The sequence below is a fragment of the Bactrocera neohumeralis genome, chromosome 5 (assembly GCF_024586455.1).
Source record: "Bactrocera neohumeralis isolate Rockhampton chromosome 5, APGP_CSIRO_Bneo_wtdbg2-racon-allhic-juicebox.fasta_v2, whole genome shotgun sequence".
NCBI lineage: Eukaryota > Metazoa > Arthropoda > Insecta > Diptera > Tephritidae > Bactrocera > Bactrocera neohumeralis.
In genome coordinates, this window is record NC_065922.1 from 52962466 (window position 1) to 52987497 (window position 25032).

Genomic DNA, 25032 nt, shown 5'->3' on the forward strand with positions numbered 1-25032 from the left:
ACGGTTCAGTTTGTATGACAGCCCTATGCTATAGTTGTCCAATTTCAACAATTTCTTTAGCAAACGTAGCGATATCTTAAAAAATAATTTGAGCAAAATTTTGTGAAGATATCTTGTCAAATAAAAAAGTTTTGCATACAATGACTTGATTTAGTTCGATCAGTTTGTATGGCAGCTATATGATATAGTGTTGCGATATTGGTGATTCCGATAAATTAACAGCCGCCTAGGCAGAAAAGGCTGTGTGCAAAATTTCAACTCGTTATTTTAAAAACTAACTAACGTATATACAGACAGACATATGTATGTAGAGGTATGATTAAATCGACTTAGCGCGTCACCTTCTTCAAAGTATAATAAAATAGAAATTGTTAGAAGCAAACAAAATGACATGCAAAGTTATACCTGAGTAGAATAAAATAAAATCAAAAAGTGACAGAAATACAAGCGGTTTCATGTCTAAAGTGAAATTTATTGAAAGAAATCGCAACAGAAACAAAAAAGAGCTTAAGAAGTTGAGATATTAGAAAAATTTGCTGCATCGCCGCGCTTAAAAAACATTCCCAACATAGCCAAATAAACAGCAAACAAATGAAAACAGTTCTCATACACTTAGACACATATACACACAAACACAGCTATCTACGGCCAAGCGATCACTCCATCCAACTCATCCACGGCACATTTTGAGACACCGCGGGCTGGCAAATTTGCATGTGGCAATTTAATTTACTTATCTACGCCTTAGATCGCCAGCCACGCTTGCCGCTTCGTCGCGCCAAAGAACAGCGCATTAGCGTTTATGGCGCTTTCCAATGTGATTTCTTTCAAAGCCAAAATGCTTTGTGGCACTCATACCCTTTACTTTGCCTTGATTTGTTTTTCGCCGCGCGCTATTAGACGGTTTTGCTTTCATTGTGGCACAAATCGCAATAATTTTTTGCCTGCAAAGTATTTCATTCTATTTTTTTTTTCCATTTTTGTTTGTTATTGTTGTTGTGCGCCGCATGTTACACTAATCTGGGCATTGCATCGCGCTGTTGCAAGTGCGCCAGCTCATGCGGCATCTTGATGTTGATGCAACATGCTGGCGCCAGTGCAAATTTAATTTAACTCCTTTTTTGTTTTGCTTTCAATTTCGTTCGTTTGCTTTTCTTTTGTTTGTGTGTGTGTTTTCTGCTCATTTTTGCATTTCTGCTGGCAAATTTAAATGCAGCACAGGATTAAACTATTAGAAACGCTTACCAAATGCCAAAGCCACACACAGGCAGTCGGGCGCGCACGCTCGCTCGTTTGGCGCTCCCAGTCCGACAGTCAAACGGTCGCAATCGCAGTTATACCCGGTCCCAGTTGGGCCGTCAGTCCAGTTTCGGAAAGTTTCATTTGCTCGCACTGCTGCGTCGCTGCTGTTGTACTTCTCCACACCCCGCTGCCGCCTCTTGCAGTCAGTGAGTCAGTTAGTTGCGAGTTAGTTGGTTGGTTAGTGTGTCGGTTAGCCAAAGTTGGTTGGCGCAGCGCGCCGTTTGTTCGTACGCTTGGTCGACTGTTCGTTCGCTCTGTTGCTGCAGCTGCTTTCGTGGATTTTATCTGCTGGGAACCCTTCATGTTTTTGTGGCGCTTGCTTCGATTGGCAGCAGCAAAGTCAGTTGCTTAGTTGGCGTCTGCCGTTTGGGCGCACTACCTTTGGTCAGATTTCAGTTCCTTTGTTGTTTTACTGGCCATTGTGCATATTAGTGTTGTTGTTGTTGCTGTTGGTTTTGTTGTAGACAAAATTTTCTTTAATCGCGATGCACGTTTTCCGCTTGCACAATCAAAGCATATACTAACATATTTTCCTCTTCCATATTCCCAACGTTTGCAGGTCCAGGCAGCTGGGCCCACAGGCCACCTGATTAGTGAGGTTAGGGCGAAAAATTATAAATGTTGTCGTTTTTGTGTACGTGAGTGTGTGTGGCCGGGGCTTGGACTATTGTATCTCTGTATCTGCACTCATTTGTATGAAGTTAGGAATTTGTGATTAAAAATTTTGCATACTTCGCTCCGAAAAAAATCAATAACGAAGTTCTAGAGCGGAATATGTAACATTATTTGCCTGAAATAAAGCTGTAATTAGCTAAAATAATTTAAGCAGTAGTTAACTGTAACTTTTTGTTTTTGTTATGATGTAGAATGGTGAGTAAGTTAGGTTTTTTCTGGTGGAGTCTTCTGTCGGAGTCTCCTGATAGAGTCTCCTGTCGGAAAGTCTTCAAAAACTTTAGTTTCGGGCTACCAGACCACTGTAGTGTCTTTAAAGCGGAGCTGGCTGCAATCAATGTAGTAGTAGATGTACTGGTCCGTAGTGTGGTTGCCTTAAGAAAGGTGTGCTCTCACTCTCAAAGCCGAGCGGCTATACTGGCCTTGAGCTCGCTGACTGTGCACTCAAAACTATTCAGGTAATGCATGCCCTCATTATCAATAGCTTCAAGTCACTGCGGAATCGTCGGTAACTGTAGAGTTATTGAGCTAAACTGGCTAGGGACTCTTTCTCCAATTTCATGCGACTAAAAGCGAGTTGGTTTTTCGACGTTCTCTGGCGTTGTGGTGATGGACCTCCAGTGAGCTCGGCAGGCCACTTGTCAACTGTCAGAACTTTTGCGAGTGCGTAATCATTCTGACACAGAGTGAACCGAAGAGATCCTAGGAACTACTGCTCCTTAGCAAAACCAATCTTGCCGCACTTAAATAGGTTCACACTCGATGAAGCTATATTTTTTTTCGGATGCGGTTTGTGAAAGTTGTATGGAGAATGAAGAGATGGAAGTACCTAGTCACTTTCTCCTCTATTGCCCCGCCTTTGCCAGACTGAGATTGAAATATCTCGGTAAGTGCACCTTTGGCCTAGTGAAATGGCTGGGATTGATAAATTTAATAAATTTGTGGTAAGCTCAAAGCACTTCGTCGACATATGAGGACCTCGTCATTCATTTTAAGCAGTTTACGGGTAACAAAAACGGCAAATATCTGTCCAAGTGAAATAAATTGATTATTGGACTAACCATATGATCTAGCCTTATTCTTGCCTAGATTTTTCTGATTGTGAATAAAAAGTTTTTCGACTAACAGTGTACTAGCTAACAGAAAGAGAGAGAGAGAAGAAACCTTCAATTCGGTAGTTCTGTGCTCGTAATGTATGAGTTCCACTTACATATTTTGGAAGGCTGTAGAACGAATTTCATCAAAATAACTGGTTCTTTCTGTTCTCAGATGTTCTAGTTATGAAAAGAGGATCTTACTTAGATAACTGAGAATGCCGGTTCATTGTGATTGATCCAAAATACTCTCAAAAATCGACAAAGCGAGTGTCTGCATGTTTCCATCTCTATCCCTCCATATCATTTTGACAGTTAGCGCCCGACAAAATTTTTAGATGAACCTTTCTGCGAGCAAGTATTTCAGTTGATCTCCTGCTTTCTACCCTGAGCCAGATAAATATCTCATAGTCGCACAGGATTTAGTTGTTTACGAGCGGCTGCTAAGCTCACGCGAAGTACAGAGGTGAAGCAAGAAGGCAACGGACACCTAGCTCGTACTCAAACTAAAGTACTTGGGAAAAAGCTGCACTATCTTGCAAGCTAATTAGCTTCAATTCTATTATATTCTATTCTATTCTGGGATCTTCATAAGAAAAAGAAGAAAAAGAGAGTTTCTAAATAAATATAAAATCAGTTTTATGAGAAAGCTTAGCTGAAGTGAAAATTTTTTTGGGAAAGGCTTCTAGAAGAACGACCAATCTGTTCTACTTTTTAACAAAATTATTTCAAATTGGATTGATAAATGGAACCAATATATTATTTCAGTGAAAATATACAACCCTAATGTATAACTTAAGGTCATTTATACAGTGCCTCACTTATTATTATTCAACTACTCAAATGTTGCGGAAAACATTTGACAGCATTTACGCCAGTTTTCGCCACTCCTCGCCATCAAAAGACTTCAAAAAATAATTGAAATGATATCTACCTCAGTTGTAGAATGCCACATGGTAGGCACATATTTTGGCAATTTCAGCAAGCAATTAATTTGGGTCAAATGAGCCACGGAAAGGCAAGAGTAGCAGTAAGAAAGCAACAACACTCATAATAAGAATGGCAATAACAGCGAATTTATGCCAATTTGGCAGTTAGCACTTTTTATGTTGGCATAATATTTGTACAGATGCAAACATACATATGTATGTATCTAAATTTTTGTTTATTTTTAAACCTTGAACAGGGTATAACAAGTTTGTCATGAAGTTGTAACACCCAGTAGGCGCGAGCTAGTCCCTCAATCTTCGAGATATCGAACTGAAATTTCGCACTGGTTCTTTTCCCCTTAAGAAGCCTCTGTTTTGTCAGAATCACCGATATCGGACCACTATACCTTATAGCTGCCATACAAACTGAACAATCGGAATCAAGTGCTTGTATGGAAAACTTTTTCATTTGTCGGGATATCGACACGAAATTTTGCGTGGGTTAATTTTGCTGATAATGCTTCAAATATTTGAAAAAATCTTTCAGATCGAATGACTATAGCATATAGCTGCCATACAAACTAATTAAGTTCTTATATGGAAAAATTATTTACTTGTGAAGTGTATTATAGCTACGGGCGAGCGAAGTTACGGTTTTACCTATTTTTTTGTCTGGCCTTTAGTGAACCAGGAAAACTTAAAAAACGTAGAATATGTTTATTAAAAATTTCGGCAATTTTAATTGTTGTTCAAGCGGTGTGTGTGAAGAGGTAATTTGATATTTACGGCGAAGCGGCCGAATTTAAAACCGATTATAGTAATTAATTATAATTTGCTCGTAATGGGTTGAAAACAAGAAAAAGCACCAAATAAGCTGCTGCTGCTTAATTTTTCAATGCACTTAGTTATTAATGGTTTTTCCCCTTCAAACGCTGGCTTTATGTATTACATAAAAGATTTAGTTTAGTAGTGATTTTCGGCAATTTAAAATCGAGCATTTTTGTGGTGCTTCGGGAAATAATACAGTAAACACGGGTTTTTCGAATTTTTTACAGTTTTTGTTATTGTTCATGTTTTTCTGTTGTGCTTACTGTTTTCATTTTGTCTGTTGTTGTTATCATAAATATTTTTGTTGTGTTTATTGTGCTTGTTGTTGTTATTATACATGTTTTTTGTTGTGTTTGTTTTCGTTATTATGTTTTTTACTTCTTTGGCATTTCTTATTGTAATACTTGTTGTTGTAGTAGTTAGCTTTGCAGCAGTACTTCAAGCTAAGCCCCCAATTTAAAGTCGTTCATCAGGCCAAGCTCTTTCTCCTCATGCATATTGATGACTACTCACCATAAATACCTAATTAACTGAGTTGTATATTTACCTACACATACTAACATACACACGCATACGTGCATATACATATACTCTACTATCTGTTGCGGTCGTGTTATTGAGCTGCGTCGGGTCGCCTTGCGTATTCGCGCTTATAATTAAGCGCTTGAAGTGCCGCGCCGCTTTGTATTTATGATTTTGGATTTTATTTGATTTTTATAAAACCGCTAATTATTTAATTATCTACACACATACAAATGTATACAAATATATATTTTTTGTAAGCTCGTGATTACTGTTAATATTTGCGTACGAATGTTTCAGCTTCGTTGTTTTTGCATAAGCGTCGCGTTTGGCAGAAACCGCATTTTTCTGCTGACGTACAAACACACACACACACACTTTAGTATATGTATATGTAAATTAAAAACTGGATTTAAGTTTATTACTATTTTTTTAAGTAAAAATATTTATCGGTACCAAAGCCCGTCACTTTGGTGAGCTTTTTCTGTGTAAACCGTTTTCTTCGATAATCAAGTTATAAGAAATGTCGAGGCACCAGTGTGATGATAGCAAGTGCATCACATATATATGTACATATGTACATACATGCATGGTACCTTATCCGTAATTGTTGCCGCTAAAAGCTGACGCCAAAGCTGCAATTTATAAGCCCGTAGAACACGTTAAAGGTGACAAGAATTTATTGTTGGCTGCTAAGTTGTTGCGGTTTTGATAATTTTTTTTTTCTTATGAGACATAAATATGTATGTATTTTATTGTTGCTTTTTATACTTGTTAATTTTTGTGAATTTGTTGCACTTGAAAAAGTCGTTGAAGAGGCCTTGAGAGCTTCTTGCATTATATCATGTCATTGAAATTCCTGAAATATACTATAAATCGTGATTAGAAGCTATAAAGCTCACAAAAAATATAAGATCATTAAATATTGACTTCTTCTCATAAGAAGTTTGTGGTGAAAGTTTAGGTGCTTAAAGATTTCAAGTTTAAATTCTTAATTTGTTTATGTTGAGAGGTTGAACTGATCGAGTTTCATTGAAAAGCTTTCTCCAAAAGTGCTCAGACTTGCAAAAGTGACGCTCGCAGTAACTAATTACTAACTTATAACTATACCGGAAGCTTTTATATGAAGGTTTCTGCGAGCACAAGAAAATACAATAATTTTTAAGTACATATTTTTCAAATGCTCGGCTTTAAAGCTTTTTAGCTTTTTATTTTATGATTAACAGAAATATTTGTTGCTTACTTTTATTACCATTATTAACCTGCCTGCTTTTCCAACTAATTGATGTGGTAACTTATTGAGCTTTTAAGTTTAAAAAAAACAGCTTTGTTGAGCTTTTAAGTTTTAATAACTCCGAAAAATTTCAAAAAAATATTTAGTTATGAATATTTGAACATTAATTTTAAATCCTCGGAGCTTTTAAGCTTTATTCAACATTGCTAGGTGCTTTGTTTTGGGATATGATAATTTAACCGACTTATACTAGTTTTTGAATTTCCGGATTTTATAAATTTAATAACTTCCTGGAATAGTAGTTCCTTGGTGCTTTTATTTAGTATTTATTATACATTTTCCGCCAAGTCTGTAAACTAGCCTTAGAACCTTATTAGTGAATTTCGAAGTTATTGAGTTGTATTTACTTAGTAAGGTGCCAAAAGATACATAACTATTAAAGTTGAAATACAGCTTTGTTGAGCTTTTAAGTTTTAAGAAGTCCCAAATATTTAACTTATATAGATTTTTGAACATCATTTTTAAATCATCGGAGCGTTTAAGCTTTATTGAGAGTTGCTAGAAGCTTTAAAGCTCCATTGGAAGTTGCTAGCAGCTAATTTAATTTTCTTCAGTTTCGATGAATCTTAGTTGCAGCGTTTGTTGTTTTGCAAAAAGGTTACTTGACCGATTTATAGTGGTATTCTTTGGTTACTGTTGTAAATAATTTAAGAAGTTTGCACTTCAGGAATAATTTTCGGTTCTTAAGGATTTTTTAGTATTTATTTGATATTTTCCTTGAAGCCTGCAAACCGGTTTTAAACCTATGGAACTAGGCTTTGAAGTAGTAATTTTTACTTATTTAGTAATGTAATACATATCTATTAAAGTTGAAATGAAGTTTTGTTGAGCTTAAGGAACTCCCAAATATTTCAAAGGAATACCTAGTAGTTTTTGAATATCACTTTTAAAGCTGCGGAGCTTTTAAGCTTCGCTTTTTGAAAGACATTTTGAGCTTTTAATTTTTAAAATTCTTAAATTTTGAACATCACTTTTAAATCGGCGGAGTTGTTAAGCCTTTTTGAAAGTTGCTAGAGATTTTTAGCTTTTATGAAAGTTTTTAGTTTTTGAGAATCACTTTTAAATCGGTGGGGCTTTTAAGCTTTTTTTGACAGTTTTAAGAGCTTTTAATCTACTTTTGAAGCTTTCTTCAGTTTTAGAAACTTAATTGCATGTTTTTTGTTTTTGTATATGGTTACTTTACCGACTAATCGCGGTATTCTGAAGTTTCCGACATTACTAATTTATAAGGCTTCTTTTTGTATATATTTTAGTGCCTTGTAGCTTTTCTTGGATTCATTATAGGTTTCCGCGAAGTCTGCCTACTAACTTAAGAACTTTGTTAGCCAGGTTGTGGGTTGTAAGTTGTAGTTTCCTGTCCATGCTATCAACGAGTTGATTGGTTTAGGTTCTAAGTGTGGAAGACCTACTATTGGAGGCTCTAAGGCTTTATTCATGACCTAGCTGTGCCACTATTTCAGGCTTTAAAGCTTTATTACTCCTCTAACTGCTTATATAAGCTATCTGCTAACTGGTCTATGGGCAACTTACATGCCTTAAAATACTATTTTACTGTATTTATTGTATTTGTAAATAAAAACTAATCACAACCCTCTGACTATAATATTAAAATTTAAAATTTATGCAAAACTTTGTAGCGATTAAATATTTATGAGTGCTAAGCTAACGTTACTAACGCCAGCGGCTTCAAATGATGACCGCGTGCCGATGAAACTCGTAATTATTATAGAGACGTTTAGTATTCAACACGAACAAAAAAAGTATTGAGTTTCCCGTTTTTTTATTTTTATTCATATAAATTTTTTTTTTTTTCATAATTCATGGTTTTTTTATAGCAACAGCTATAAAATGGCTGACATAATCAACTTTTGATAGATCCGAGCTGACGGCTGTCTAAAGTTAGTTAACTACACAGCCTTTTTAGCTAAATTATATAAATGCTTTTCGATTTTAATTAGCAGCCATTGCTTAGTGGCTGCAAAGTTAATATTTTCTGCCTTAGAAGTTTAGTAAATTGCTGCATATTGTTTTGTGATTATTCATTATTCACAGACGCGTCTTGCTTTAATTGTCTTAATTGCCGCGAAGGAATGCTCACTGTTATTTATAACCGAACGCTTTTGGCTGACAGGTCATTGCACGTATGTACATATGTATATATATTTAACATAGAAGCATATATATGTACATACATAGCTTAATTTGAAGCGTAAGCGTTTACTATGTGGTCTTATGGTAAATTATAAAAATAAATAGAAGAGCGCTCTTCTAGATTAAAATTTGTCTAAACAAGCATGTTTTCTTGAGCACTTCTTTCAAGTATGCCCTGTCTGTAAGTCGTGTATGTATGTACATATGTATGCTATTTATGCTACGTAGTCTACATCTGCTATGTACATAGGTTATACTATGTCTGCTATGCGGCATGCCCTCTTCTATTTGCCGTGTAGCCTACTAACTGCTCAGCGCAGACTTCTGAGAAAAACCAGCAGCAGTTCGCAGACTTTGGACTCGCTGCCCATGTCATATTACATCTAATCGGTTTCTCATCTTTTTCTGTGCAACGAATTGCTTTTTGTCAAGTCATTTGACATGTTGCCTTATCATTTTATTACATTATGGTAGCAGACATTCGAATATAAAAAGTAACACGTGTAGTTGGGGGTAGTCGTATAACCAGTTCCCGTTTTATGCTGTAGTTTTAAGGTTTCGGGAGCATGCCGAGTACTGGAAAATATTTACAAACTCTAAGATTAAAAACATACATACATACATATATAAAAATTAATTTCATTATTTTAAATTAACCTGTACTACCCTAAATTTCACTGTGTGGGTTGAAGTTTAAGGGAGTTGTAGAGGAATAATGTCATGTTCTGCGATAAAGTAAATTTTTCTTGAATAACAAGTACAAAAAAATAATTACAATATGAGCTAAATTTAATTTGCCAAACTTGAAGAGTGGCGAATCGAACAAGCAATTGGTATAAATCGCATAAAATGGCATAAAGAGTTAGAGAAAAAACAACAAGTTAACAGTCCAACTTTGAAAGGTGTTCTGGAATTAATATGGATGGCTTAGTGGTCGCAACGTGTGCTTATTTTCATCAAAAGAGCATAACTGTTGTAAGCGAGCAGGGAAGTGGCGAATCGATCACACCTAAAGCAGTTCAATTAAGTTTACATAAACCATAAGCATTTTAAAACAACTACATCCATATAAAAACATACATATATTTTCTTAAGTATATCGATACAAAAATTTAAATGCCTAGCCGCCCATGTTTCATATAAAATACAAGACACTTTATACTCGTTTTCCTTTGAACTCGTGCATAAATAATTCGGTCATTGAATGCGAATGCGTAGGCAAAAACAAAATATGTGACTATTAAAAAATATATACATATATATACATACATACATATATAAAAGTATATTACTGCATTGCGCGAATCATCAAAGAAGAGCGATAAAAGAGCAAACAAATGCGAGAAGAGGTATCAGTGAACTCAGCGATAGACACAGTGAAACAAAAGCAGGTGCGATTGGTGCCAATTCTGCGGGTTTCTGGTATTTGTTCACACGCTGATAAACAGCAATAGCATTCTGGTCATACTAAATTTCGCCGAAAATATCCTGATTTTAATTTGTTGTTATTTTACAGAATTTTTTTCGCATATATTTATTATTTTTAGGCAAAACAGTTTCACTTTTCTACATACTTATCATCACCGAAAATGAAATATATCATAACATCACTTTTCATAACTTTTCATAATGAAAGAAGAACAATAAAATAGAAACCACTCATTTTGAAACAAAATGTGTGTTTTGGTTATAAAATGGTGGTATATTGGATACAAGGGTTAGCGGAAATTTAAAAGTTTATGATACATACATACATATGTATTACATACATATGTATGTATGTATGTATAGGTATGAATGTATATAATCTAGTGAATCGTAGGCAATAAAAAACTAAATTTCGATGATGATTTTTTTGGATTCTAAATGACGATGTGCTTATGATTATCGTCTGAGAATAAATTCGAATCTGAATTCAAAATTTTAAAAATTCAGCAATTTTGTTTTCAGTGTTTTTGCATTGTCTTTGAAAGCCTAGCTGACTCGATTTAGTGGTTCAATGCTATTCTTGAAAGTATTCTTAGTTTGGAAAGGCTTTTCCAGCCAACTTCGGATAACAAATGTAATCAACCAGTGACGGCTATGGGCAAAGGTTAGTGGTTCATCCAAGCCTTAAACTCTTGGAAAATTTATAAAGCCTATTAACAAATTTAAAAATCTTCATTTTATTTAGGAGAAAATTCAAAAATTTATTTGAGAAAAAACCAATCCCAAAGCAAAAATATTAGAGATCGATAACTTGGTTTATTATCGATACATTTCGAATAAAAAATTTTTGAACATTGTAGCCAAATCATTTTATATGATTATTAAACCAAATCAAAAAAAAAATAATATCAGTAGTCGATAATTTTGTTTATTATCGATACATTTCGACCAACAACTTTTTAAATATTGTAGACAAATTGTTTAATAGGATTATAAAGCCAAATCAAAAGTAAAAATATTAGTAAGTGAAGTGAAGTGAAGTATTATCGATTGTCGATACATTCCGACTAAAAAATTTTTAAATATTGTAACCAAATCATTTTATATGGTTGTCAAACCAAATCGAAAGTAAAAATATCAGTTATCGATACTTCGATTTATTATCGATACATTGCGATTAAACAATTTTCATTTCTGTGCTATACACTATTGTGGAATACAGTATTATATTTAATTGACTATAAATTATTTTTTCCCAATGCAAATAATGAGCATAGAAAACTTTAAATATAATCCAATTGAATCGGAATTAATCGAAATTCTTATTTGAATCGACATATTGCCTAAAGACAATCGCTTTGATAGTAAACTATCATATTTACAAAGCAGTCTCTGAGTTTTTAAGATATCGTTCTGATCTTATGCACATCTCAGTTTCTCTTGGAACTCTAAAGCATATACATACATACATATATACTTATGTAGCTGCCATACAAACTGACTGATAAAAATTAAGTTTTTGTAAGTTCAGAAATTTCTATTTGTTAAGGTATTGTAGCTTCGGTGCAATCGTAGTTAACGTGCTTACTCTTCTAATAACTAAAAATATAATTTTTTTTTGCTGATTTCATAAAGATAAATTGTATCTATGGTAAATTACTTGAAAGCAAATCAAAAGCTATCATTTTCAAGTTTAACAAGTTCAATGGAAAATTTTTCAAAACCCCAGACAATTTTTTTGTGCACTTGAATAGTCAGACAAGTATCTTATAATTGATTACTGTTTGCGCATATGATTGGAAAAGATTGCGCATACTGATAGATGCCAATCTGCAACTGCAGATGCGATATTAGCAGATCTTCGACAGCAACACAAAACCAGCTGCGATGGCGGCGCCCACACTAATGATTGTAACAACATATCTTTATACATATGTACAAATATATATTTGTATATATTTTTGTCTATAAATCTGCCTGTATCATCACTAAATCTATAACCGTAAGTGTGTAGATAACTGTTATGCCTCTGCTTGTTCAGACCAGACACACACAAGACCAATTAAGGCACTCAGCCGCACCGACAAACAAGTGAACTCACAAATCAGAGATCTACTAATCACCCACGCAGGCGATAATGAGCGCTAATGCGCAGCTGTTTACACTGCAACAAGACTACACACACTCGTCGTCGCCACTCGACGCTTTGTTTGTTTATATGCAAAAAGATGCACATTTGCGATAAAATAGCATTTATTTTTTGTTTTTCTTTTCGAAAAAGTGAAGTATTATGCAGTTGTACGAATTGGGTAAAGTTGCTGCAAACACTTCCTGCCTGCTGCGTTGCATGCAAATGCGGTTCGGTTTTTGGTGCGTTGTTGTAGGTGTCTAAACAAGTATTACCAAAACGTACAAGTCCAAATCGGAAGTAAAGGTAAATACATTATCAAACGCTATTATGTTGACAATTTCAAAACGCTGACACACGTGCAAAGCATACATAAAAATGAAAGGAAACGCGTTATGTGTGTTGTGTGGCATGTTGCAAGCATATTTTTTTACGATTATCGCGGCAATCAGGCACTCGTTGCACTTTTCAAATGTGTATAATGCGGAGGTGTACATGTTTGTAGGGAATACAATACGGTTTTCACTTTGATAACTCAATATTTGTTGAAAGACTGAGCTGTCATACATACCCTGTAGGAAAATTCTACATTTTATTGTTAAGAAAAGGCTTACGTATAAAGTTTTTGCGAAATTATGCGAAGATGTCTTGTCAAATAAAAAAGTTTTCTTTACAAGAACTTGCTTTTGGTCCATCAATCTGTATGGCAGCTATATGCTATAGTGAGATGATTCAAAAAAATTGTTCAAAAATCATAACGTTATCTTCTGTTATGATCTATGTCAAATTGCCAGAAAGTATATAAGTATATGTAAATGAAAAAATTAATTTAAGTGAGTTATAGAAAAGAAACTAAAAAAAATTATTGTTTGAAGTCTTTTTTACTTTCAAGTCTGGGCAATTTCGCACGGCTCTCTAATGTCGTCGCCATAACAGCCTCTACATTTTCCGGTAGAACCCGTTTGGAAACGCTATCTAGCAATTGAATATGTCGTTCCGTTCCTTGTATGTGTGATGGAATTTTTGGATCATTAAACGGTGGATCATCTTGATTTAAATATTCTTTCAATGTATCGTATGGAATGCTTCGCGTGAATGGTGGTTCAAAAACGATATTTATATCATTTAAATTGATCATTTCCGTATAACTTGTGCAATTAAAGTTTATATCTGGTTTTTTATAAACTCGTAAGTTCCATTGGCTCGTCAACATCGGTTCGATAGCGTAGAATTTTCTTGATGGCACAGTCGCGCTTTTCTTTCCTATCATCAAACAACATTGATAACAAGATATTTTCCGAATGCGCATAATATGAATTATCTTCAATTACTTGATTGACAATTTTGCGTAAACGAGGTTCTAGAAATCGTGACCAACCAATGAACTTGAAAAATAATGCACTGCCGTACACGACAGAGCTGTAGTACATTGGCACATAACATTTAATTATAAATTCAACCAGAATTTTTAAATTTGCATCTGGATTTCCCGTTGTCACATATAATCGCAATAATCTAGCGGCCTTGGTGAGCCACTGAGAATGTACAATTTTCCCTGGTTTGATGTTAGCCAGATCCACCGGAACCACGCCGCTAGAAATTGCATGGGCCATGTCGTATAAGTACTTCCAATCGGTGGAAAATTCTTTTTTTTTCTGGAGCAGGGGGCATATTTTGCAACTCAATTTTCTGGAAGCCGTCCATCACCTAAATATATATAAAATAACAAAATAATTAAAAATGGTTGGCAATTATAATAAATAAGTGATAGCAATAACTTACCGGAAAAATTTCTCAAGTTTCGATTTGACGGCTCAGTTTTCCGGTTGCCGATCTTGGTCCAGTGCTGGTTGATTTATCCAAAGCTTCAAACAAATGCCGAAACGGAAGTTCGTTGAAGTGTAGAAGGCAAACAAACCAATGCAATGGTCTTTTTAACAGCAATTCGAATCGTCGTATAATTCCACCGTGTGGGCCAGTGTTTGTTGACTCACCGTCAGTGAATATTCCAATTAATGTATCCAGTGATATATTTTTATCGTTGAAAAAGCCATTTAATTTGGTTGTTTTGTATTCAGCGGTTTCATGTTCCAGTCTTACGTAACCAATCAATTCAGATTTGGGTTCTCTCAAAATAACAAGATGAGGTTATTTTACCATCCTAGTATGATACTTCTCATCAATTTTATATATCGTTAAAGTATCATCTTTTCTGCCATCGAATGAAAACGCTAACAAATCAGTAGACACACCAAAAACAGTAACATCATGCTTGGGTATATGACTCATTGGGTTTTCGATAGTTGTTGATGTAGTTGCTTCATCTTGCGGTGTAGAGGATGGTGGATTCATTGTAAACTTTTTGATTTGGAATGGTCACTTCACTTATTATTTTTTTTGAAATACCATAGTGGTTATTGCTTTAGTTCTCCTCACTTTCAGAGGTAATAAGAATGAAATGGTAATTTCAATTCTATTTCAAAATTTGCCCCTACCCAAAAGTTCGACCCAAATTGGGGGACATCAGAACTCGTTTCAGAGATATGGTTCCTTCGGCAAAGTTTCTTATTTTGATCCCTAGAATATGATTTTCATAGAGCAATGGGCGATTTTTTTGCCTCCCCACAAATCGACCCGGCCTACTGTTCAGGGTATAAAAAAAAATATTTACAAAGCTTTGTTTCCACGAAATTTTTCCTACAGGGTCATTGCCACTCGTTTGCACATTTGAATTTGCATAGACAATTGCTTTGTTGTTGTGAATGCACATATTGTTGCTTGTTGCACGTAGATACAATCGCATTATCAGCGTGGCAAGCGCGTCAATGAGCTTGAATATAAATACGTCTATGTACATAAGCACATACATACATATGTACATACATAATGAATATGTATGTATGTATGTAGGTTTTAATGCAAATACTTATAAATTCGTGTATTTTCATTTGTTTTTGCTTTGTTTTGAGCTACTGCCTTGCCATAGCGTATTATATACATATGTATCTATATTTATTTACTATTTATATACCCGTAAAATACATACTCGTATTTATGTAAATAAAAACACAATTATAAATATTTTTGTATATTTACACACTTTTTATGTCTGTGTTTACCGCCTTTGGCCCTGTACTGCTGTTGTCTGTCGTCTGCTTTCGCGCTGTTACACTGATAAGCCACAGCAACAACAACAGCAACAAAATTCAACCGCTTCAGCATCAACAGCAGCCGCAGTAGCCCCTTTGGCAGCAGCAACAGCAGCTAAAAGTAATGAATTTGTCAGCTGATAAGACGCTACGCACGCACACCCCTGCATGATCCATGTGCACTGCAATTACATTTGTGTTAGTGCGCTCTCCTACGCCGCTTGTGTTTGCGCTGACAAATAGCGAAATGAGCGCGGAGGACATTGTAATTAAAATGCGAAAAAGTCATCGAAATTAGCGCATGGAAAATATAATACAGAGCCCCTAAATATACTTACGAAGTACTTAATAATAATATTTCGTGGAAGTGATCTTTGAACACACACACACATATAGTATACGTATATATAAATTATATATATGTATGTACATATGTATGAATGTACATATGTATTTATTAGTACTAGGAATGAGAAAGGCACTGAAAACAAGTTTTGAACAATGTAATGGTTATTCAATTGAGCGCTACAGTGACGGTATTGAAATGAGTGGAACAACTCAGGAAGTCATCGGAGCTTCAAAATATACTATGTATAAAGCTTCAATATTCATTAGCCCATGATACAAGATTTGTCAATTCGGACATTAAAAAACTTGTAGAAAGTTTAACATATATCTCTGGTAACGCATTCGGTAACCAGTTACTTAACCGGTAGTTGGCTTGCTGGATAAATAGTGAATTTATTTATGAATTGTATTTATATACATATGACTACATATGCTACATATGTATGTACATATGTACTTATGCATTATACATTACAGATAAGTATTTAGGTTTATTTAAGCAAGCTATTACAATTATAAAACTCATTAACCATAGTACTATAGTATTATACCCAATAACTAACCAATCAATAAGTAATCTAAAGCTATGGTATGTGTGCATATAAAATACCATATATACTACAAAGCTGCGTTACAAATTTTTTTCTGAATCGGAGCCTGTCATTTCGCACTGCTGAAGAGAAGTATTAGAGAAAAAGATTTAGCTTTAAACTGAGAATGTGATGGAAGAAGTCTTTTGTACAGTAATTTCCAAAACGATTTGTAGCCTCAAATATTTCATACCTATCATTTACGAACAACCTCGCAATAAAATAACTATTTACTACTTACTGGAATATATACTGCATATGTATATTATTTGAACTGACGAGGTCCCTTTAATGACTCTTTGCTCTTTTCCGAGCTATTTTTTTTAGGATAATACAAAATAGAATTAAGTAGAGTACAGAGTCACTTCAAAAACTTAGTAAGATTCGGTGCAATTCGAGGAGAAAATACTCCGGAAATAATTTTGAGGAAGGCTGCCGTTTATGCTCGGCCGGGTTCGATATGTGCTTAAGTAAAACTGACTGTCGTGGAAATTGTCGTGGAGTCGACAGCCGACTGCAGCTTGGTAATAATAGCTATTGGCTTAAGATAATGTTAAAGCTGTGCTCAGTAAAGGCTCTTATTCATATTTTACACGTCTCAGTGATGGAAAAGTGAAATTAACGACAGAAAGACTTTATAGATGTATCACAACATCTCACTTCTGCTGCCGCACTCAACTCCAAGCAAGCATAACGTGCTGATAAAATTGAAAAAATCGTTTTTTGACATCAGTGTTGAGAGATGATTCAAACAACTTCCTTAACCATGAGAGTTTTTGAAAGTCCTTTGACATTTGTTGCAATTTTTTAGGAATGTGGGCATAGCTTGAAACATCGTGATGGTCAGCTTCCGATAATCGGTAAAAATACATACATATGTATATTGCTGATGACTTAAAAAAGTAACCCATCACTTTCAGAAACATAGGATCCTTTTGTAATCCTTTTGTTTTTGAAATGTTTATAGATTATCTTTATATACTTATAATTGAAAACGAAAGACCTTTTCGTACTACTACTTTTTTGAAGAATAATTTATAGTGACACACATAAGTATGTATTTTTGTAATCTACAAACTCTTCGGAAATCTTATACAGCGCGCAGATCGCATAGTGATGATTTATTGCTCGTTAATGCGAAACAAGATAAAATTCCGGAATTAGCTTTCTCATAATCTTGCTGTTATGCCAACAACTCATGCGATGTTAATAAACCGCGTCGCACAAAGTTAACATAACCTCAACCTTACATAACCACACAATCAAAACTTTTTTTCAGAACTTAACTAGTAAAACAAAGCGCTATCCATACATATATTTGTGCATATGTATGTCCATAGAATGTGCCTTTTCTTATAACCTTCTACAAAAGAAATTGACACAAATTTATTTCGAATTAAATGTCACCGAAACTGTCAATTTCCATTGTTTGCCATTGACAGAGGGCGCATCACCGCCGGACTTCTAACTTTACACACACACATTTCACCTTTTTTTGTTTTTGTAAATCAATGACCATTTATTTGTTCCAGGAGCTGAATAAATAAAATGAATTTTTTAAAGCTAAACTAACTAAAAGTAAAACCGAAGCAGAAAAAAATGCAAGCGAAAATAGAAAAGTTAAAAAGAAAGTCGGAAAGACGCACTGATGCGTTGAATTAAACTGTCAATTTCAACAAATTAGAGTGGTGTTTTGGTTATTCTTTTGTGGGCGGCATCACATAAAGTGCGGTGGCGCCTACATAATTCTGTGTGGTGAACCCACATCAACTTGCCAATATAACTGGCATGAGGCGGCTAACAGGTTTTTGGGTAAAATGTGACTGACAGGTGGATTTTAAGCGAGAAATTAAAAGTTGAAGCAGAAAAACAAGAGTAAAGCTTAATACTGTGTGGAGATTGGCATGCAATGCAAATTGAAGATTGGTTAGTCGTTAAATTTTAGCTGAATTCTCAAATGATTTAGGTTTTTAATACAATTAATTAAATAAGAACACTGTGTTCAATTAGCTGAGATAATGAAATCGAAAATTGGGTATGCTAAATAATAAATTGAAGCGAAATTGCAATTGAGAGAGTCAACTAATTTGTAAATTACAGTAATTAAGTAACTGTAAGTTGAAGCAATTAAGTTGTAATTTGAGACAATTAAGTGTTAAATTGAGTAAATTTAGGTGAAAATTGAGACAATTAAGTTGTAAGTTGAGGAAAATAATTTGAAAAATAAGACAATTTATTTGCAAATTACATGATTGTTTCAAATTGAATCATCGACTCGTTTAATTTTTTGTAATCCTTGAGAGCTGTCAAGGAAAGTATTTTTTTTATAGCTTAAAAACTCCAATTTGAAGTCAACTTATTCGTAAATTGCGTTAATTATGTTGTAAATTGAGACAATTAAATTGTTAGTTGAGACAATTTAGTTCAAAACTTAAACAATTAATTCGTAAATTATCAACTCATTTTAAATTTCGATAGTTGAGTGAGATATTAAGACATTAAGTTGAAAAATAAAACAATTAATTTGTAAATTAGATGACTATGCTTTAAATTGAGTTGTCGACTTGTTTAAATTTTTGTAACCTTTGACAGCTGCCAAGGAAAGTTTTTTAAGATTTTCAAAACATCAATTTGAAGAATATTGAGGTAAAATTATTTCTGATGGAATGGCCTTATGTGTGTAACCAGAGGTCGCCAAACCGGTGTTTGCCCGATTTTTGTGATAGCTTTTAGTCGTGCTCACGGATTTCGTGAAAGGACCATCGTTTAAGGCTCTCTTTATGTTGGGTAATGAGAGAAGTGACACGGAGCCATGTTGGCGATTCTGAAGGCTGGAGCAACGTTACAGTATTGTTATTGATCTTTTAGCAAACGAAAATCGCCAGACAAAGTTAGCAATTAATACAGCTGAAAATTGTATCGTACTTCAGAGTATTTCAGTTATTTTCTGAACATGTCTCGCCCTTATGTGTATGTATATACATATGTAATTTAGGGAATTATTACTAATTGTCTGAATGAAGGACTCATCTGAAGCGTCTATAAGCCCTTTTGAAATTATCCAGTAAATTCGATAACTTATGACATAGCTTGCGGCATATACTTAGCTGCCATACAAACTGTTCAATCGAAGTCATGTGCTTGTATGGAAAACTTTTTCATTTGATGAGGTATCTTCACGAAACTCGCCTTGAGTTATTGCCCAAGATAACGGTGCAATTTCCGCAGAAATGTTTCCGGTCGGTTCACTATAGCATACACATAGCTGCCAAACAAGCTGAACAATCAGAAGGAATCTTTTTCTCGTTTCTTTTAAGGAATTTTTTGTATTTGTGAAGGGTTTTTTCTTGTCTTTTTCGAAAAACAGACACTTTTGAAGATTTTGACACATGTAATATTGTCGCCTTTTAATTCAAAATTCTTTTCACTCATACATATGTATACTTAAAATTATGTTTAGATTTTAAGTGATAGCAAATGAAATTGGTTAAAAAACTTTAAATAAATTTAGTAGTCTTGATTTCGGGTATCCTTTTAAGTAATAAGAACTGTTAAGCTTCGGAAAGGTATTTAATAGCGTTTGTTTGTGGCTATTATTGTGTGTGAATTTCAATTTTAAAGTTGGTTTTATTTAACAATAAATATATTGCCTGAAACTTGTCAATTATTGATTTCAAAAATTTATTATTTTTTAAATTATGATTTTTTATTTTTGAATAATTTTTGTGTAAAATTTGTATTAATTTTTTAGCGTTATATAAATTTACAGTTATTCACAAATTTATGCAGCTATTTGCGTTTTCTAAATGCTCACGTAGAGCAGTGTTTAACCATAGACTTCGATACAGAAAATATTTTTTTATTTATTCAGTAATTATTAAACATTTTGACAGAAAAAAAAACAAATAAAAAATTTACATATATGCAAATCTCTTATAGTTATAATTAATTTTGGCACAAGCAATGATTTAAACAAACAAATGAGTTAAAGTAAAAAATAAATTAGATAAACAAAAATTTATAATTCAAAATTTTATTTGTCGCTATTTGCTATTTGCACACGACAAACGGGCTAAAATGTGTTTAAATTTATATACAAAACAATTTAAATCATTATTTACTTAGTGAGTAGCACGAAACGCACACATAATTAAATTTTGTAACTTTTAATTAATTAAAATATTTTTTGTTCTCGCTCTTCTTACAGCATTTAACTTATTAAAGCAAACGCTGGCAGCTGTTAAATTCCGCACAAAAAACAACAAAATTTATTAGCTTTAATTGGCAGCTGATCAAACCTAAAGGTATGTACATATGTATGTGTATATTGAACTAACGGTACATTTAAGTGATAACTCTGAGTGTGTAGGTGCGATATTTGTCTGTGTGTGCAGTCAATAGTTTATAATACAGTTAGCCTGTCAATTGGCTTGTTTATAGACATTTGCACTTGATATTGGCAAAATATGTAGCTCATTAAAAATCGCTATTTCAACAAAATTGTATATTTCCCAGCAGCGCGTTTATCTCTTTCACGCGCATACGGGCAGCTCACTGTCTCATTGTCAGCGCAAATTTATTGGTATGAATAATTCAGCGATCGTTTACGCGCATTTATTTATTTATTTGGTGATATGCTATGCTATGTCGCACTATGCCATGTCATGTTATGTTTTTTCTGCATTTTTTGTTTGAATTTTTTTTTTTTGTTGTTATGACGCATTGCTTTAATTTATTTAATTTAAACTGGCTACTAACAAGCCATGGCGGCATATACATACTTACATACGCCTTTATACAAGTACATACATACATGACAACAATTTTTTTTTATCTTCATACAATATTTATATATATACATACATACATATAGTATGTGTTTATGCACATATTTAGTCGCACTATATTTTTTTCCTGTCCATGAGCGTAATAAATTTTTTACCATTGACGTTTGTGACATTGTCAAAAGTTTAAGTGAGATCGTGAAAAAATACCCGCATACATACATATGTATGTATGTATGTGAGACACTTTTTTATTTAATATACATAGTATGTACATATACAATGTTTATATGTGTCTACATTTTTTCATGCTATTTTGCATAGTTCTGGCAACGCTTCGCAGTTTTTCCCAAAACGCTTGTGCTTCAATGGGCACAAACAGATGTTCACACTGTTGTCATTGTTGCATTTGTTGTTGTGAAAATTTCTGTTGACAATTTAATACAGCTACAACAACAAAGTATTGCTAGTTTCAATGGTGCTAAGCAGCATAAAATTTTAATATTTAAGGTAAAAAAATTAAAATTAAAAAATTTTTATGAATAAGCATACTTTATTTGTTTTATTATAAAAATAATATGAATCCAAAAAAAAAAACAGGATGAAATGTTAAATTCGGCTGCACCGAAGCTATAATACCCTTCACAGTTGTATTTCTGTAACAAAAAAGGGTATAAAAATATCTTTAACTTCATTTTGATTGGTCAGTTTGTATGCAAATTTCGCGAAGAACTCTCATCAAATAAAAGAGTTTTACAAGGACCTGATTTTGAAAGGTAAGTTTGTATGCCAGCTATACGATATAGTTGTCCGATCTGGAAAATTTCTTAGGATAGTGTGCTATTGTTCTGGATAGTAACCCATTCAAAATTTCGTGAAGAATGCTCGTCAGATAAAAATATTTTCCATACAAGGACTTGAGTTTCATGGGTCAGTTTGTATGACAGCTATACGATATAGTGCTCCGATCGGAAAAATTTCTTCGAAAAATGTATTGTTGTCTTAGATAATTATCCTTACCAAATTTCTTGAAGAACTCTCGTGAAATAAAAAAGTTTTACATCCAAGGACTTGAGTTTTACCAGTCAGTTTGTATGCCAGCTATACGATATAGTGGACCGATCTGAAACATTTTTTCGAAGAATGTACTATTGCCCTGGATAATATTCCATAACAAATTTTGTGAAGAATTCTCGTCAAATAAAAAGTTTTCCATACAAGGACTTGAGTTTGATCGGTCAGTTTGTACTACAGCTATACGCTATAGTGCTCCGCTGTCGCCAATTTCAACAAATGTGCAGTTACTTGGTGAGAAACAAGCGTATTCAAAATATCATCAATAACTGATTGGTTTTTACAAACTTCGCGGCAAACTTATTACACCCTGTTCAGGGTATAAAAATACAAAAACAGTGCATTTACTGTGAGATATTAAAGCGCTTCGCATGTAATTTTATCATTTGCTAATGTTTATTGACACATGCTTCTGTTTTGCGTCTAAAAAATGCGCATAAAAAGAGATTAATCCGACTTACGCATATTTATGGTAAATAACTTCCATGGCTTTGATAGGTTTGAACGTAAAGTTTGTTTTCCAACTCACCTGAAATGATAGAGAAAAAGATAATAAACATTTTTAATAACTCAGAATTTAATTAGTGCTGCATAAAATTTTTTGCTATTTTATTCTTATGCTAAAAAATGGCGCTGAAATTGACTTTAATGAAAATATAAGGGCTTTATTTACATTAGCCGGTGAATATTAATTTTATAAGTAACTATTGATTATATTAGACAAGCATTAATGTTAGCTGGTTACAAAGTTAGTAGATTAAATCGATGACACACAAAGAATTGAGCATAATTTGCCGTGACATCAGTGTGGCCAAGCGCTCTGAGAGCAGTGAGAGCTGTCACAAACAGCTGTTTTTTTTCCTTATGTTTTTCTAAATAGATAGTAGTTTTCATGAATATCGGAAATGAAATAATATTTTGTCGGTTTCACAACAAGCCTCTTCTCGCATGAATAAGAAATAGGTCGACTTTTTATTGAATAGTAGAATTAATTAAGGCTAAGGCTAACTTTTAAACTCTGTCTTCACTGACTAATAGAAAGATTATCCTAAATATTATAATACTTAATTTAAGGATTTAATAGGTAAAAATTGAAACCATTTTCTATAATATTTTTCTTAACAGCCCAATACGGCGTATTGATAAACACCTACTTGACCTCTTTTCGTCAGAGAGTTAAGTCGCCGCTAACGCTTTCAAGTTGATTGATTCTGCAATAGTAATTCCACATGAACTCGGGCAAAATTGACAACGCGACCAAGAAAATGAGCTCCTTGAGAAATTAAGCACAGCGATTTCATTCACCAATAGAGAAGGTTCTGTGATCGAGAGTTCCAAGAGCGAAATCCATTATTCACTGACGGATCAAAGGGGGAAATATGAACTGGAGTGGTATTCTGCTTCAATAAACCATACACAGAAGGTAGCTTCTTACTAACTTCGTTTAATGCAGTCTTTCTGATCGTGATTCTGTGTAAAATGGAAGGCACCAAATGGGGTTTTGCTCTAATTAGCAAGCCAATAATACTTCTAGTGGCAATTAAGGCTATCCGTAGCACTTCACTGCGTTAGGTAAGGAAACTCGGTTAATATCATTTGGGTATACAGTAGTAACAACTCAAGGCATATGACAAAGTTAATTTGGAGTAGTTCTTCTCTAATTCTTCTACAAACTTATACTTCTGTAGGCAAAAGTGATATTGTAGAGGGTCTCCTACCCTTAAGTTCCCAACTTTATGAAATTAGGAGAAGTGAATTCGACGAAATGCGGAACAGGTATAACGCGCTGTTATTCTATCTCTGCTTGATTATGCCAGTTTGCTGCACTTACTTATACCAGTTGCTTGTTCGATTGGTCACATTTCAAACTCTGAAAAGTTGCTTTTATAACGTTTGGTGTTGTACATCTACTATATATTTTTTCACTGGTTCTACATATATATATTAATATACTCCTTTATAGTTTTGTGACTATATAAGAACATATGTACATATATGTATGGCGTTGAATATATTTATGTGGGTACATAAACATACATATGCATGTGTATGCTGGACGGTATATCAAACTTTACTTCATGCGAAAGTTATGTGGATAAGTTTGGGAATTATCGAAATTTGCTGACCCTTTGCAAAGCTTTTATCACAATTCGGACTGGGAAGCGGAAGCAGATTAAAAAATATTTAAAATATTTCTCGTCGTGCTGTAATTGATAAACTGTAAGCGTGGCTTCCTAAATAATGCGGGACTTATGTATGTATGTACATATATAAATACAATACATATCAAAATATATCTCGACTCCTTTAAAAGCTGCTTATCCATAAGAATTTTTTCAAACCTCTTTAAAACAGTCGCAAAAGTGATTGCTAAGCTTTTGCTTATGCGCAATTTTTGAAAAAGAGCACCAAAACTGCGTCTTCCACGCACTTCTTTAATTAGTGCTACCATTGAACTAAAAAAGCCGCCATTTTTCTGCCTCAACAGCATACTTTGTATTGTATAATAGCGAAATAAAGTCAAAAAATCGCCGATGATCAGCAAAGCGCCGAAAAAGAAAGGCGCGTAATGCGCGATGAGACCAACTTTCGATTTGGCGACGCTGCGACAGGTTTACACAATAAATTTAATTTACCTGTTTTATTGCTGTTGCTCGGCGCTTACTTTTTATCAACGCGCAGCGCTTGGCATATTTAAAGCGCGAAATATGCGCGAACATTTGGCCATTTATGCCAATG

At 34.0% G+C, this 25032-nt stretch overlaps 1 protein-coding gene across 4 annotated transcripts in view; it reads left to right on the top strand.

The window, feature by feature from the left end:
* Positions 1 to 25032, top strand: part of LOC126758008 (protein folded gastrulation) — a 96853-nt gene that overhangs the window by 19313 nt on the left and 52508 nt on the right. For 2 of the 4 annotated variants that reach the window (XM_050471979.1, XM_050471980.1), the window contains exon 2: positions 20643 to 20739. The exons of the other annotated variants lie outside the window; for them this stretch is intronic. The gene's annotated coding sequence lies outside the window, so the exon portion shown is untranslated. The remainder of the gene's footprint in view (positions 1 to 20642; positions 20740 to 25032) is intronic. 4 annotated transcript variants of the gene reach the window in all.